This window comes from Heloderma suspectum, chromosome 3 (genome assembly GCF_057233095.1).
Source record: "Heloderma suspectum isolate Gila_16-S chromosome 3, 16-S_ref, whole genome shotgun sequence".
Classification (NCBI taxonomy): Eukaryota; Metazoa; Chordata; class Lepidosauria; order Squamata; family Helodermatidae; genus Heloderma; species Heloderma suspectum.
Window position 1 is genome coordinate 259409578 of NC_139460.1, and position 17576 is coordinate 259427153.

General features: G+C 45.1%; 1 protein-coding gene across 3 annotated transcripts in view; it reads left to right on the top strand.

Annotated features, from left to right (window-relative positions):
- The first annotated feature begins 1031 nt into the window (after positions 1 to 1031).
- SEMA4G (semaphorin 4G) overlaps positions 1032 to 17576 on the top strand; it is a 117784-nt gene continuing 101239 nt past the window's right edge. Inside the window, exon 1 of one of the 3 annotated variants that reach the window (XM_084846476.1) lies at positions 1032 to 1168. The gene's annotated coding sequence lies outside the window, so the exon portion shown is untranslated. Of the gene's footprint in view, positions 1169 to 14214; positions 14338 to 17576 lie in introns of those variants that run through there. The other 2 variants (XM_084846479.1, XR_014789509.1) reach the window with 2 other exon arrangements.

Consider the following 17576-nt stretch of genomic DNA (forward strand, 5'->3'; position numbering starts at 1 on the left):
GATTCATTAGCTGGATTAGTTAATACACTGGATAATTATTCCAAGGACAATGCCTCTTCTGGAAGGTCCCCATGCCTTCTGTAGGATCACACAAGCCTTTTTCTCTTGAGATTCCTGACACCCAGATTTGAACATAAGAACAGCTTTGCTACTGGATCATACCAAGGGTCCATCTAGTCCAGCATTCTGTTCACACAGTAGCCAACCAGCAGCCCACGGGAAACCCAAAAATAGGACATGAGGGCAATAGCACCCTCCCGTCCATTTTCCCCAGTAACTGGTGTACATAGGGATATTGACTCTGATACTGGAGGTAGCATATAGCCATTAGGACCAGTAGCCATTGACAGCTTTCTCCTCCGTTAATTTGCCCAGTCCCATTTTAAAGCCATCCAAATTGGTGGGCCCACTCCCCAACTTTCAGCCTTAAAAACAGATGAACCAGACAGGGCCAGCCCTGCCATTAGGTAGAGCAAAGCAACTGCTCATACAGCAGATTTGGGGTGTTGTGAAAGAGCAGCAAATTGTTATTTAATTAATTTATTATTAATTAAGGGTAAGAGATGTCTGTAGGATTTTCTGCCTCAGGTGCCAAAATAACTTGGCAGACTTTGGGTATTATGCACCTTGAGTTGGTTGTGCTTAGGGGCACCGCTCAGACAGCAAAATGTCTTGAGCCTGCCCTGGAGATCCCCATCAACTTAGCCGCTTTGCTGAGCGCAGGCATTTTGTGGGTTCCTCAGCGCAATAAGGGCTCTGCACCAGTTCAGAGGGCTCCTAACTTTTGTTGGCGATTAATAACGTCACATCTTTCCGGGCTGAATCATAGCCCTAAAAACCGGCTCTGGGCCTTATATCCAGTTCAAACGAAGCCCCCACCCCACCCCAGTCAGCGAGCTGAGAGGCGTCTTCCTCCGAACCGGGGAGGCTGCTTTCAAAGAGCTGCCCGCGCGACTTTGTAGCCGCGCTGCCCTTGCGGGAGGAGCTCGCTAGATGGCGCCCCAGAGTCCTGCGCGGGTTCTTCGCTGGCTGCCCAGCTACGGCAGCTTCGCCTTGGCGGCGGCGGCGGCCGCTCACTCCGCACCGGGTTGGACTGTGGCTGGCGGGGGTAATCTGGGCCGCGGGCGGGCGGAGACTGGCACGGCGGGGCTGCGGCCGGAGAGTACAGGTGAGAGAGGCGGCGGCGGGGTGCGTGTGCGTGGTGGGGGGGGGGGTCTGGTCGTGAGGAGAGGAAGCGATGAGGCTCTGCCCGTGTGTGGCGTGGGCGGGCGTATAGTCGTGAGGTTACTGGAATAGGAAGAGTCCCCCAAATACGTGGTTGTGGGGGGTCGCTTGGGGTGGGGGTGTCTACGATCTGCAGGCAGGAGGTGGGCGGGCTTACACCTGTATACGAGACAGCAGTGGGAGGGGGTCGTGCCTGGTGGGAGGCAGTCTGATGTGGACATGGGGGTCCGCTCTGGTCACGTGTCGGGACTAGACTTGGGGCACATCAGGGGTAGATTGGGGGAAGGTTGGACACAGCAGGCGACCGGGGCATTTCGAGAGAGACGGGGGCTGAGGTACACTGGAGGTCAAAACATATGGAGTGTGCGCCTAGGATATGAACGTGAAGGGAAGAGGGTTGGGGGGGGGGTGGCATTAGCATCTGAGGCTGTGGGGGCGTGCTGCTGCAGATGAAGCTTGGGGGCCAGGGTGATCTGGAATATGCTAGGAGCCAGAGATGGGGCACTGGCCTCCTTGCTGAGTTGCTACAACCTGACTGGGGTTTTAGGATGTGGGATGCTTTGGCGCATCTGGTAAGGCAATCTGGGGGCTGTAGGGTCAGGATGCGGGGGGGGGGAGTGACAGAGCAAAACATCTGTGGGGCAGGATGTGGGATACGGGTTTGTAGTCACAGACGAAGGGACAGGTGCTTGGGTGGTGTGGGGTAGAGTGAAGGGCTGAAGAAGTCTGGGGACAAAAATAACACTGGACAAACTATGGGGAAAAGCTTGTGTGGATCATGACAAATGGTTTGGGCTTATGGGGTGTAACTGGGAGAACGGGATAGGAACAGATTGGGAGGGCTAAAATGGCAGGGTGAACTGCGTTTAGGGAATGAAGCCTTGTGCTTTGCTGCCATTCCATGGAGGTAACTAACCTCAGGGGTATATGGGAGGAGTGGGCTATGCAGTGGGGTACACCCATTAACCCTTGATTAGCAGTTGGTGTATGTGTGCTGGGGAGCTGAATGTGGTTGTGTGGATAGTAATGGGTAGAGTGACCAGATGATCTAGATGTCCCAGCGGAATGTGGAGTGTGTCTTTTGAAATGGCCTTGTGAGATCAAGGATGTCCCTTATTGTGTTCTGTGGAGTTGTGCTCCTCTGGATTAAGCCACAATCTTTAAAAAGTAATGGTGCCCTATTGAAATAAGAGAGATCCGGCAGCCCAACCAGCTTGCTTAGAATATAGAAGGCATGTTAACAGCAGGGACTGTGAGTTGATATACTTGTAGGAATTGGCTGTGATATGTGCATGTGGGCCACTTGATCAATGCCATCTTCCCTGTGCAGGTGTATGCATGTAACTGTCATTGGGAAGCTGCAGTGGGTTCCCAGTGAGTGTATATGGAGCAAAACAGCATGCGTGCAGTTGTTGCACATAACTCTGTACACATTCCACCCCCCCCACAGGTATGTAACCTGATAAGAAAATGTCGTGTATGAATTGGCCTTCAGGTACAAACTGTTCTGTATGTGCATAATATGGTAGGAAGATAGATAATGGGACCACCAACTTCCCAGTTATTCATTCATGCTAGATGTTTGCAGTGAAATTGGCAAAACTGAATCCCTTACAGCACAGTCCTAAGCACATGTCTACTTGGAAGTAAATCTCATTGAGTTCAATAGGAATTACTTCCAAAGCAATGAGGCTGTGTGTGAGTATCTGGGACTGCAGCCCTAATGGATCCAGTTTTCTTTTCATTGATGGCTACGTGTGCATGACTTTCTCTGTATTTCTACCCTTTGACCTGGGCCCCTGGAGGTTTTTGTCTGCTCAAAAAATCTGCGGATCCTGGCTTAGCAGGACATTTCTTTCTAATATCAGTTGGGCTGTTGAAGTTGGCTTGTTATCTTAACTCGGATGGTTTGTGTGTGTGTGTTTCTGAGGAGGTGGTAATGAACTAGAATTTCTGAGTCCTGCAATTTTTTTACCAACATCAGCATAAAGCTTGCAAGGTAAAGAAGTAGTCCAGCATAAATGAAGAGTGTAGATTTTCCCCAGAGGTCGAGAAATAAATAAAAGTATTACTAATGAAGCTACTCTTATGGCTAACTGCGTGAAGGGCTGTTTATACCTACATATATGCTGATCCTCTCTTCCCCATCTTTTAATACTGTCTTGAATGGATGTGTTAAATTGGGAAACTTTATGCTGAATTTTTGCCATGGGCATTGCTAAATAAAACCCACATTTTGCCAGGTTCATGGCAGGTTCCCTTCCCTCCTGTGGGCTCTGTGTTCATTTTCTGACGCAGTGGATCTTTTTTTAAATTATTATTTCATTAATCTGGGGAGGGGAAGAAGCACTTGTTTAGCTGTGGCATGCTTTTGTTGTAGCAACTCGTGAAATGCACAGCAGGGTTCTTGTGCTGCGCTATCGGCCCCCCTTTACAAAGCCATCTGAATCTTTTCTTTTTGGAAATGTAATGAGTTCTTGTTGTAGTGGTGTGATTTATTTAGTGATGTTTGGCAGGCTGGCTGTAGTAAGGAGAAACCACCAGAAGCACTCAAAATAATTGATGCCGACCTACTCTGGGACGTGGAAGCAAATAGCTGTGTAACTCACAGCACCTCACTTTGGAGCATCGCTCTGCATATCTATCTGTCTTAGCAGCTTGGAAAGTTAAGGCCCCTGCTGCAGGAGCTGGCATTAATGCAGTCTTTAAAATCCTCCTTGTGTGACATCTACCAAGAAATGGACAGTTCTCCCCTCCCCCGCCCACTCTGGTAAACAGATGGTAGCATAGGATATGAAGGTATGGTTTGTGTTTGGCCTGTTGAGATAAAAGGTGCCAGTAGTTCCTATCCAAATCTGTCCTTGTGCCATTTTGAAGGGGGGATGGATTTCTGATTGATACCTGCAAAGAATAAGAGGTCGACTGACTTGGTTTTGAAGCCTCAGCTTTTGCAATTGGAGCCATCCTGTATAAATGCAGTAGACCCAAAATGCTTCACATTGTTCCTCTTAGTAATCCTTACAACAACCATGTGAAGTAGGCCAGTGTGGCAATCCCTATATCACAGAAACAGGGGCAGGGAGATTGAACCTGAGAGAATGGCTTGCCTCCTGGTAGCTGATAGGTGCTTGAACTAGTGGACTTCCCATCATGCCCCTAACACAAGAGCCATGACGGATCAGACTAAGGTTCCATTTAGTCCAGCATTCTGTTCACACAGTGGCCAACCAGTAGCCCACAGAAACACATAAGCAGGACATGAGTGCAACAGTACCCTCCCACTCATGTTCCCCAGGAACTGGTATACATAGGCATACTGCCTCCGATACTGGAGGTAGCATATAGTCACCAGGGCTAGTAGCCATTGATAGCCTTATCCTCCATGAATTTGTCCAATCCCCTTTTAAAGCTATCTAAATTGGTGGCCATCACTACATCTTGTGGAAGCAAATTCCATAGTTTAACTATGCGCTGTGTGAAGAAGTACTTCCTTTGATGTCCTGAATCTCCCATCAGTCAGACGTTATGGGACAGATACCTGTGCCTTTACTGATGTTTTCATGGAGGATAAGGCTATCAATGGCTACTAGCCTTGATGGCTATATGCTATCTCCAGTAGTAGGGATCGTATGCCAATGTACACCAGTTGCTGGAGAAGAATTGATTCAGCTTCTCTGCAATCTCCTTATTCTCCTTTGGTACTCCTTTAACTCAGTTATTGCCCAGCGGCCCAACGGCCTCAACAGCTGGTTTCCTGCTTTTGATATATTTAATGAATTCTTTATTGTTGGCCTTGATGTTAGTGATATACTCCTCAAAATGGTTTTTTTTGTGTCTCTTAGGGTGCAATCCTATGGCTGCTAGACAGTGGCTAGATGGCCATAGGATTGGTAGATTCCTGGGAACTGACCTCGCATCCGTGTTCCGAGGTCAGTTCCTGGAGAACCGCCTCCCCACCCCCTCCCCTGCCGCCTCGTAGGCAGTGCGGTTTGTCCCTGCACTCCATGCTCAGAAGAGCAGCACAGAGTGGGGGAAAGGGAGCGTTCTCAGGTGCGGGGAGTTTGTAAGTGCCAGTATGACACTTCTGATGTGTCGTCCATCCTCCTCACCCCATGCTTCGAGGTCCTGCAGCTAGACAGCCAAAATCAGCTGTCTAGTCGTGAATTCAGGGTAGCTGGAGTGTGGAGGAGATGATCCCCTCCGTGCTCCTCCCGCCCTGCATTGGACAGGGGGTCACTTCCAAGTTCAGAGGCGGCCATCTATCCCAGTAGGATTGCCCCCTTATTTTCTGCTTGCTTCTCCTGTGCGCAAACTTGTGCTCCCTTTTGTTTTCCTCCTTTGGACAAGACTGCCATTTTCTGAAGGAAGCGTTCTTTTTTCTAATAGCTTCCTTGACACTGCTCGTTAACCATGCCAGTGAACTCTTAGACTTGATGCTACCTTTCCTAACCTGTGATATACCTTGTAGCTGAGCTTCTATTTTTGTGGTTTTGAGTAACCTCCAAGCACTTTAACCATCTTGACTCCCCCTTTCAACTTTCTTTCTACTGGTTCCTTCATTTTAGAGTGGTTTCCTCTTCTGAAGTCAAATGTGAATGTGTTGGACTTCTGTGGCAATTTTCCACTTAAATATATATTAAATCTGATAGCACTGTGGTCACTGTTTCCAATTGGTTCAACAGTGCTGTAAGAGTGTTGTTGAAGAACCCTTAAGAGTTATGTCATGGGAACATAGGAAGCAGTCTTATACTGAGTCAGACCATTGGTCCATCTCCCTCAGTATTGTTGACACTGACTGGCAGCAGCTGTCCGGGATTTCAGGCAAGAATTGTTCTTACCCTACCTGGAGATGCTGGGGATGGAACCTGGGATCTTCTGCATGCAAAGTATGTGCTGTACCACTGAGCTACGGCCCCTCCTCTATTTCTCGTATAATGAACACATGGATGACCCCCATATTTGGTAGAGCCATCTCACCCACTTTTGGAAATGCTGGCACTGCTATTCCCTGTCAGTCATGTCCTTCTCTACTCATTGTATGATGGCTAGACTTATGCTGGCTGAAAATGCCATGCAGGCAGTTTCCTCGAGATAACTTGGGCTGGACATGCTTTCTTCATCCAAACCAAGAAATAGAAGAGAAGATGCAAGAGCTGAGAATCAAAGGGATCTAGGCTGCAGTCCTATATACACACTTTGTGGTTGTTCAGTCGTGTCCGACTCTTCGTGACCCCATGGACCATAGCACGCCAGGCCTTCCTGTCCTGTGCTCTCTCCCGGAGAGTGCTCAAGTCCATATTCATTGCATCAGTGATGCTATCTAGCCATCTCATCCTCTGCCGTCCCCTTCTCCTTTTGCCTTCAGTCTTTCCCAGCATCAGGGTCTTTTCCAGGGAGTTTTCTCTTCGCATTAGGTGGCCAAAATATTTGAGCTTCAGCTTCAGTGTCTGTCCTTCCAATGAGCACTCAGGGTTGATTTCCTTCAGGATGGACTGATTTGACCTCCTTGCAGTCCAGGGGACTCGTAAGAGTCTTCTCCAGCACCACAGTTCGAAAGCATCAATTTTTCGGCGCTCAGCCTTCCTTATAGTCCAGCTCTCACAGCCATATGTTACTACTGGGAAAACCATAGCTTTGATTAGACAGTCCTTTGTCGGCAAGGTGATGTCTCTGCTTCTTACTATGCTGTCTAGGTTTGCCATGGCTTTCCTCCCAAGGAGCAAGTGTCTTTTAATTTCATGGCTACAGTCACTGTCTGCGGTGATCTTGGAGCCCAAGAAAATAAAATATGTCACTGCTTCCATTTCTTCCCCTTCTGTATGCCAGGAAATGATGGGGCCAGATGCCATGATCTTCTTTTTTTTTAATGTTGAGTTTCAAACCAGCTTTTGCACTCTCCACTTTCACCCTCAACAAGAGGCTCTTTAGATCCTCTTCGCTTTCTGCCATTAGGGTGGTATCATCTGCGTATCTGAGGTTGTTGATAATTCTCCCGGCAATCTTAATTCCACCTGTGATTCATCCAACCCGGCGTTTCTCATGATGTACTCTGCATATAAGTTAAATGAGCAGGGCGACAATGTGCAGCCTTGTCGTACTCCTTTCCCAATTTTGAACCAATCGGTTGTTCCATGTCTAGTTCTTACTGTTGCTTCTTGACCCTCGTACAGGTTTCTCAGGAGACAGGTAAGGTGGTCTGGTACTCCCATCTCTTTCAGAATTTGCCAGAGTTTGTTGTGATCCACACAATCAAAGGCTTTAGCGTAGTCAATGAAGCAGAAATAGACGTTTTTCTGGAATTCTCTTGCTTTTTCTATGATCCAGTGAAAGTTGGCGATATGATCTCTAGTTCCTCTGCCTCTTTGAAACCCAGCTTGTACTTCCGGTAGTTCTCGGTTCGCATACTGCTGAAGCCTAGCTTGTAGGATTTGGAGCATCACCTTGCTGGCATGTGAAATGAGCGTAATTGTTCATTTCAGTAGTTTGAACACTCTTTGGCGTTGCCCTTCTTTGGAATTGGAATGTAAACTGACCTTTTCCAGTCTTGTGGCCACTGGTGAGTTTTCCAAATTTGTTGGCATATTGAATGCAGCACTTTAACAGCATCATCTTTTAGGATTTTAAATAGCTCAGCTGGAATACTGTCATCTTCGCTAGCTTTGTTGTTAGTAGTGCTTCCTAAGGCCCACTTGACTTCACTCTCTAGGATGTCCGGCTCAAGTTCAGTGACCACACTATCATGGCTATCAGGGACATTCAGATCTTTCCTGTATAGTTCTTCTGTGTATTCTTGCCACCTCTTCTTAATCTCATCTGCTTCTGTTAGGTCCCTGCTTTCTTTGTCCTTTATCATGCCCGTCTTTGCACAAAACGTTCCCTTGAGATCTCTGATTTTCTTGAAGAGATCTCTAGTCTTTCCCATTCTGTTGTTTTCTTCGATTTCTTTGCATTGTTCATTTAAGAAGGCCTTCTTGTCTCCTTTCTATTCTCTGGTACTCTGCATTCAGTTGGATATGTCTTCCCCTTTCTCCCTTGCTTTTTGCTTCCCTTCTTTCCTCAGCTACTTGTAAAGCCTCATCAGATGGCCACTTGGCTTTCTTGCATTTCTTTTGTTTGGGATGGATTGAGTTGCTGCCTCCTGAACAATGTTACGGACCTCCGTCCATAGTTCTTCAGGCACTCTGTCTATCAGGTCTTATCCCTTAAATCTATTCGTCACCTCCACTGTATATTCATAAGGGATATGATTTAGGTCATACCTGAATGGTTTAATGGTTTTCCCTACGTTCTTCAATTTAAGCCGAAATTTTGCAAGAAGCAGCTCATGATCTGAGCCACAGTCAGCTCCAGGTCTTGTTTTTACTGACTGTATAGAGCTTCTCCATCTTTGGCTGCAAAGTACATAATCAATCTGAGTTCGATATTGACCATCTGGTGATGTCCATGCATAGAGTCAACTCTTGTGCTGTTGGAAAAGAGTGTTTGCTCTGATCAGCGTGTTCTCTTGGCAAAACTCTATTAGCCTTTGTCCTGCTTCATTTTGTACACCAAGGCCATGCTTGCTTGTTATCCCGGTGATTTCTTGACTTCCTACTTTAGTATTCCAATCCCCTATGATGATATACACACTATATACACCCTATATACACCTTATATGGACACTTACCTGAGTGTAAGCCCCATTTAACACAGTGGGAATGACTTCTGAGTAGACTTGCATTGTGCTGTTTTTCTCTGTAATAGGAGACATAGAGAAGCCCTAGTGGTTGCTAGACCTTTCTGTGCTGTTGGTGTCCGTGTGTATGTTTTTCCCTATTGGGGCAACTACTGGCTTTGGGTAGATGGGGCTTTTAATTGGTAAAACAGAGAGGGAAAGGACTTCTTACCCCCAATGCCATGTACCCTATCCGGGTAGGGCTCCCCATGGCTGGCTTCTATTTTGCTAAAACAGTGCTGGGAGATACAGTTATGGATCTCCATCACCTCGTCTAGTTTAATCCTGAGGCTTTGCCTTGAAAATTCTTATTTGTAGCACTGTCAGGCTGGAAGGTATCTTAACTCCCCCCTTCCTCCATCCCAGTGTCTACCTCCTGGCTTTTGAAGAAGGCCAATAACACCTAAAGGATCCTGACACATACTGAGGTTTTACCCAACCAGTCTTTACAAACCTCTAATGAGTGGATAAAACAACTTCTATAGCTAGTTTTTTTAGTTGCCCATCAATTATTCTGTTTCTTTCTGATATTTAACCTACATCCATCTTCCTGTAATTTGAGCCCATTAACTCTTCAAGGTACCTGCAAGGGCTATGGAGACAGACTGGTTTGCTGCTTGCTTAAAGCATCTATTAGCATACTGAAGAGAATGCACCTAATTAGCATACTGAAGACAGTTACCTTATTCCCTCAGCCTTCTTCATACCTTTCCATATTCATCTTCTCCCCCCACCCTTTCTCTAGCTTGCTGCTGAAGAGTGATTTGTAACTGCAGCTAGTGCACAATGCTGTGCCCAGATTGGTTTCCAAACTGGTGTGCATTTTATAGATCATGTTATGTAGCGCTTGCACTGGCTTTCGATTTGCTTCTTGGCCCAGTTCAGGGAGCTTTGTTTTAGTTATAAATGCTAAATGGATTGGGGGCCAAAATATCTGAAAGACTGCCTCCTCCCATATGAACCTGCCCCTATGTTATGGTCTTCTTCTGAGGCCCTGTGTTATGTCCCACCACCAAAAGAGGTTAACCTGGTTGGAACACGGGGCAGGGCCTTTCCTGTGGTAGCACCCTGATTTTGTAATTCTGTGATACTATAAATCTCTCCCCATTTTTGCTTAGTTCCAGGTGGGCAGCAACATAATTTTTATTCCAAATGGTTTTTGTGGCTTTTAATTTTGAGACTGAAAGCTCTGATTCTGCTCTATTTAGTTTTTTTAATAGCTCTGTTTTTATTCCAGTTTATTGTTTAATTTGGTTTTAGTTTTTATATTTCACCTTGGGGGCCTTTGTTAGGGCTGGAAGGCTGTTTATAGTTATTCTTATTAATAAATAAACATGCTGATCTTTCATGTGATCTTTTCTTATCTCACTCACTTGCTAAAACTTCTCTCATAAGCCCACTTGCAAATAAGATCCACTGATATTGATGGGTTTTTCCAAACAGTTGGCTTATATTGTTGTAAACATGCAACTGTTGTTATCTGTTGTGCTGGATACCGACATCTTACAACGTAGTGCTTTCGATGTGGATTGATTGGGTGTTGGGAAAAATGCAAAGGCCAGTATTTTATTACTCGGAAAATGCAAATTCACCCCTGCTAATCAGTTGAGTAGTGTGTGAGATGTGGATGTGTGAAGGTTTAATGCCTGTGACATTACTGGCAATAGGAAACACAACTTTCCCATACTAGTATTAAAATATTTTCTGAAACAAAATTATCAACATGCTGTATGTGGCTGTATTCTTTCCCTGATGTGCTACCATAGTACTAGAGTGCTCATGGAATTTTAGCTGGTTTTTAAAAATAAATAAAATGAGAAACAGAAAGGCTACCTCCCCCTCCTCTCCTCTGAACTACAGTGCCATTATTTCAAGAACTTTTACTTGAAATTAGTTTTTGCTTCTATTATGAATTTATTTGGTGGCATTAGGCCAGTGACATTCTATCAGCCTTGGCCTCCCTATCTGCAATATGGAGGTAATAATACTGGCCAGTCTTACAGGGTTGTTGTAATTCAACCGTACAGGATTGGATTATGACAAGATCATGTATATGAAACACTCGAATGCTCTGAAGTGCTATATGAATGCTTGCTGTTAGCAGTACAAAGATATGTAAAGCTACTGTGTGAACACTGTCTAGCCCAGGGTTCACCAACCTGGTGCCCACAGCAGCCATGGACCTCCAACAGTGCTTGCAAAGCTCTCCACTCCCTGCCTCCTTCAAAAAATGTTTTAATATAAACTTTGGAAAAAATTAGAGTAGTCTTCTTTCTCTCCCTTTCCAGCCCCTAGCCTTGCTCTTTCTCTCCCCTCTACCCCTTTGCCTTGATGTTTCCTCCTCCCTCTCAGCCTCTAGCTTTGCTGTTTCTCTCCCCACCTCCTTACCGTCCTGTTTCTCTCCCCACCTCCTTACCTTGTTGTTTTGCCCCCTCCCAGCCTCTGGCCTCACTCTTTCCCTCCCCTCTACCCTTCTGCCTTGCTATTTTCCCCTCCCTTCTAGCCTCTACCCTCCCTATTCTCCTCCCACTTTAGCTCGTGTTTGACTAGTCAGCCATTATGTGACTAGCCACATCCTCCATGGGAACCATTTTGTGGTGGTGCCCACAGCAGTTTCTCAAACTCTCAAGCATGTCCACAGGTCCAAAAAGGTTGAGGACCCCTGATCTAGCCCTACTTTTAAAGTTGTAAGCACCTGCATGGCTCCTCTGCCCATATCTGTTGTACATGTGTGGGGTACTGTGCTGTGCTGGCAGAAGTATAATACTGCAGATAAAATTGGAGGGTTTTTTATTGTCTAGAATGACCTTTAATCCCTAGTAAATGTGTTTTCAGACCTGGTTGCCAACTTTCTATTTTTATTAGGTTTCTTAACCCTGTCCAAATTGGATACTTTGAGCTTTGGAGGCAAGTCCTTAAGCAAGTGAGGCGGAGCCAGTTGTGTCTTGCATTTCGGCTGCAACCCTATACACACTTTGCTGGGAGTAAATCCCACTGAGTTCAGTGGGACTTCTGAGTAGACATCTATAGGACTGCACTGTTATTAAGCAAGTGGAAACCATTCCAAAATGGTAATTTAGTGGAGGAAATGACTTGAGTGCGGTTTCTCTGTAAAAAAACAACCACCCCAAAACATAAAATTTAAATGGAGTCACTTTAGGCCACAGGGGGGCAACCTGTGGTCCACAGGCAGCCCTTGCCACCCTCACTGCCCTCTTTAATCATGCCCACTAGTTGGGGGCTTGTGGCTCCAAACCTATTGCCAAATGAGGCCCGCGGGGGCAAAAAGGTTGCCCACCCCTGGCTTAGGCTATGTAAATGTTAGGGACTCTCTTTTATTGGAGTGTGAAGGATGAGAAATATTCAAGTTTAATTTGAGAAAAAGCAATGCATTTTCAGAGCAATTTTTGTGGTTGCTTTTTTCTTAATCATTCTAATAACCAGAAATGTAGGCAGTCTCGAGGCAGTGTGTGTGGAATGGGTGTGTGCTGCCCTTCCAAATAGGGCCCCTGGTGAAGGTATGTTAGTCAGCATTTCAAAGCATATCTCTGCAAAATCGGGTATAGAACTGCAGCTCTGGTCTAATGGGATGATTGGTGGTGCAAGACAAATGGAGCAGAGTTTGATTTCCAAGTATAGTCGATTCTGTTTCTTAAAAAAAAAAAAAAGACAAAGAATGTGAGAAACTGTGCCAAGCAGTGAGAGAATGATCCCACCCCCATGCCAAGTCCTTGGGTTTTTAAAATACTTCCGACAATAGTGTGTAGACAAGGATAGAGACCTTAGTCCTAAGATTTTATATTTTTATCCATATAGGAATTGATATCCTGTCCTTCTAGGGCCCGTGCACCACTCAGAGCGGCTCACAACAATTTAAAACCACAATATAATATAAACCATACATTCAATAAAAATATAATAAAAATTAACAAGGAGAGCATGACAAAATCACAACGCTTGCCACATGGAGTCTATATTAATGTTTATATGTGTTTCAACCCAGGTAAGTTTGGGTTAACTGTATGGTAGTGAGGGAGTGAAAGGTGGGAGGGGTGTGTGTGTGTGTGAGAGAGAGAGAGAGAGAGAGAGAGAGAGAGTGAGGGGGAGAGGGAGAGGGAGAGGGAGGAGACTGAGTTTATAAAAGGCAGGAGCAGACAGTTAGTTGGTGAGATAGAGCCTTAGGGTTTGATTAAGCTACATCTAGATAATGAGGTTGTAAGAATAGGAGTTAGTAGAGGTAGAGTAGAAAGGATAAGACCGCGAATTGAGGGATTAATTATAAGATATAACATCTCTTGTATTAAATTAACTTGTTTTTAAATTATAAAATCCCACGCCTTGTTCATCTTTCTGCGCTACCAATAGTGATCATATTTTCTGGGTACTTCTGGTTGGGTAAAGGGAGCCAATTAGACATATTGGATGACTCTTTTACCTGGTGAAGTTAGGGGCTGAAGCTTGTGGGACAGTGAGGACAGCTGCCCCAAAGCAGAGGCAGACGGACCTGAGGGAGAGTTACATCACAGAGAGACCAAAAATAAAACAACCTTTAAACAAAGCAAACACTTAACAGGCAAATGCCTGCCAGTGAAAGACACCTACTGGCAAAAGACATCCAGAGAGGAGGCCATCTACCTTCATGGGTCAAATGTTGGTGCAGGCCCATGTCCATCACTATCAACTGTGCCTCCACCCGAGGTGAGAACAAAGATGGCTCAGATGTTAACATTACCGAAGGGGGATAACTTTCTCCTTTCTCAGTAAACATGTCTTCTGTCATATATTCTCTCCCCTCCCCCTGGCCCCCCAATTTTGTGGATGCAAAATTATTTAAGTTCTCCATGAATGTGTCCTGGGCAGATGCTTCACTCTCTCATTCTTGTCTATGGGGAAGCAATTATAGATGTTTTGTATCTGCTTCCAAACGTATGGCACTTGGAACAGGGCTTTAAGCATAAGGATGTGAAACTAGCCTTGACGGAATAAAGCTATATTTGAAGCTTTATGCGTAACTGTAGCAGAGGGGAAGGGAGGGGGAGAAAAAAGTTAATAGGTGTTAGCAAAATGCTTTTAACAGAGGCTGTGGCTGTTCAAACCTACGGCACTGCTCACTATTACGGTCATGTTCTAACTTGCTTGTTGTAAAAGAATCCTCAACCCCGTGCCTCTTCTGAAATGTTGCTGTGAACTTCAAAGAAATCTTGCAGCTTTCGACATTTGATGTGAAGTGCTGCAGTCACAAAGCTTTCTATGGCTCAGATGTTACAGAGAGTGCCACCATTGTGTTGTGGTGTTGGGAAGGCAAAGGCAGAGAGAGGCCTGCTGCTGAGAGAGTCTGCCTTTATGCTGCAGGTTATTGATGTGGAGAGACTTTATGTGCTGTTGTCATGAGGTCAAAGGTAGCCTTTCATACTCTTTATTTCATGAGAGAACTTGAAGTATCTGTTTCCTTGTTTTCCAAAATGTGTTGGCTGCAATGAGCTCAGGTTAGCCTAGAAGATGGAAAAGGGTGCTGTCTTAGCAGGAAGGGCTGGGTACTGATTGCCTTAGAACTAGGGCTATCAACTAATTAAATAATTTTTAGTTAATTAATCATCCACCTTTTCTGATCAACCAGATTATAGAAACATGTCTTTCTGAGATGTTGAAGGAAGTGTGAGAATTTATACTCTAATAAAAGCTGCCCCTTGGGGTTAGAAGAAAAGATTATCTCCAGAGTATTTATGTTTTTATTCCTGGCTGCTACAGTAACTCACCAGAACCAAGTAGCTTGTGAAAATAAAGTGTGTGCCCTCAGTTTCACTTCAGTTAAGGAAATAAGAAGACCCATGCTGGATTAGACCAAGGGTCCATCTAGTCCAGCATTCTGCTCACACAGTGGCCAGCCAGCTGTCAACTGGGAACCCACAAGCATGACATGAGTACAACAGTATCCTCTCGCCCATGTTCCCCAGCAACTGGTGTACATAGGCATACTGCCTCTGATACTGGAGGTAGCGCAAAGCCATGAGAAGTGGTAGCCATTGATAGCCTTCTCCAGGAATTTATCTAACTCCCTTTTAAATCCACCCAAATTGGTGGACATCACTATGTCCTATAGTAGCAAATTCCATAGTTTAACTATGTGCTGTGTGAAGAAGTGCTTCCTTTTATCTGTCCTGAATCTCCCACCAGTCAGCTTCATGGGATGACCCCAGGTTCTAGTATTTTGAGAGAGGGAGAAAAATGTCTCCATACCCACATTCTCCATACCATGCATAATTTTGTACACCTCTATCATGTCTCCCCTTACCCTCCATTTTTCCAAGCTAAACAATCCCAGAAGTTGTAACCTTTCCTCATAGGGGAGTTGCTCTAGCCCCTCGATCATTTTAGTTGCCCTTTTCTGCACCTTTTCCAGCTCTACAATATCTTTTTTTTAGGTTTGGTGACCAGAACTGTACACAGTATTCTAAGTGTGAACACACCATAGATTTATATAAGGGCAGTATGATATTGGGAGTTTTATTCTCAATTCCCTTCCTAATTATGCCTAACATGGAGTTTGACTTTTTTTACAGCAGCCACACACTGGGATGACATTTTCTTCAAGCTGTCCACCACAAGCCCAAGAACTCTTTCTTGCTAGCTCAGATCCCATCAGGTTATATTTGAAGCTGGGTTTTTTTGCCCCAACATGCGTCACTTTACACTTGCTTATACTGAACCGCACTTGCCATTTCGATGCCCATTCTCCCAGTTTGGGAAGATCCTTTTGGAACTCTTCACAATCCCTTTTTGTTTTAATCACCCTAAATAACTTGGTGTCATCCGTAAACTTGGCCACTTCACTGCTAACTCCTAATTTCAGATCATTTATGAACATGAAAAGCATTGGTCCTAATACAGATCCCTGTGGGACCCCACTATTTCCTTCCCTCTATTGGGAGAATTTACCATTTATTCCTACTCTCTGCTTTCTGTTGTTTAACCAGCTACTGATCTATAAGAGGACCTCTCCTCTTATTCCATGACTGCTAAGTTTGCTCAGGAGTCTTTGGTGAGGGACTTTGTCAAAAGCCTTTTGGAAGGCCAAGTAAAGCATGTCTACTGGGTCACCCCTGTCCATATGTTTATTGACACTCTAAAAGGTTAGTGAGGCAGGACTTTGTGGAAGCCATGTTGATTCTTTTTCAGCAAGGCTTGCCCTTCTATATGCATATTAATTTTATCTTTAATATTGTTTTCAACCAATTTACCTGGAATTGTAAAGAAAATGTATTTAAGATTAATAAAAGAGTGGGAGAAATGGAAAGAGCAAACTGAAAGCAAATGAACAGTCCTAAATAGTCCCTGTCCTTGGACAGACAGACATAATCTCAGCATTGTACTAGGCCATGGCCAGAATCTCTCCCCAGATGTCCACTGAGAGATGCATGCATAATGAACAACTTTCTTTTTATGTTATGTGGACAGTTGGGTCTTGATGGACAGATGGGAGGGAGCATCCAGTCAGATAGGATCCTGGGGCTTGCCAGGCCTAACATGGAAGCAAGGGTAGCAACACACAGCACCTTGCTTAACCCATGGAAGCAGTGTCAGAAGGTGTAATCTTGAGGAGATGTCCCTCCCTGCTAGGTGCTTCTTGTATGTCCAGGCAAAGCTCAGGGTCTACTACACGGATTTGCTTTGCTATAATACAGGGGTGGACAACTTGTGGCCCTCCAGATATTTTGGCCTACAACTTCTATCAGCCCTAGCCATTATAGCCAATGGTGAGGGATCATGGGAGTTGTAGGCTAAAACAACAAGTTGCCCTCCTCTGCTATAATAGAAGAGAAAGTTTTTGGGCAGACATAGCGGTTCTTAAAGAGACATTGGTCAAGTTCTCATGACATGACAACCCACCCTTCGAAATAAGCCACGCAGTACGGGTAGTTGTTGGAACAACACACGGGGAGCGCTACAGGTGATAGGGCTCACCGTGGGTTGTTCTCCCCCTCCTTCCCCGTTGGTCTTTCTGCTGGCCCTGGCAGGTATCCCATGGGACTTGGCAGCAGAATCCATGTTGTCTGCTGCCAAGTCCCCCTACTCCGCAGGAACTGTGACCCCCGGTCACGGTTCCTGGCTTTTACAATTAATTTTTGGGTTGAAATTTGTGCAAAATGGGGCCAAATAATATTTTTTAAAAATCAGCCCTGTTAATGTGCATAAATGTCCCTGTATTTTTTAATTTTTATTATCGGATTTTCCAAAATATATAGGCTTGCTTTGTCTGGGACCTTGTATGTTTCAGCTGTCAAACATACAAGGTAACTGACAAGAGGATACTGCATATAGGCTGATTTACAGCCTTTGACAATTGGCAGGTGGGAAGGGGGGTGCAGATCACCCATTAGCAGGGTGATCCCCTGGGTTTAAAGTATTTCCCTGACCCTTGGGGGTACCCTGCTTTGAATCCCCATTGCCTGAGTTCCCAGGATATCTTTTTCATAGATATCTACAAACCATCCCCTTTTTCACAACCATTCGCAGTAACCACGGCTATGTTTGACAGCTGTCAAAGGAGCTGTCAGAGGTTGTCACGGTTAGTGTGAAGAGGAGTGAAAATGGAGTGGTGTGTAGATCTCTGTGAAGGAGAGTATGAAAGAGACACTCT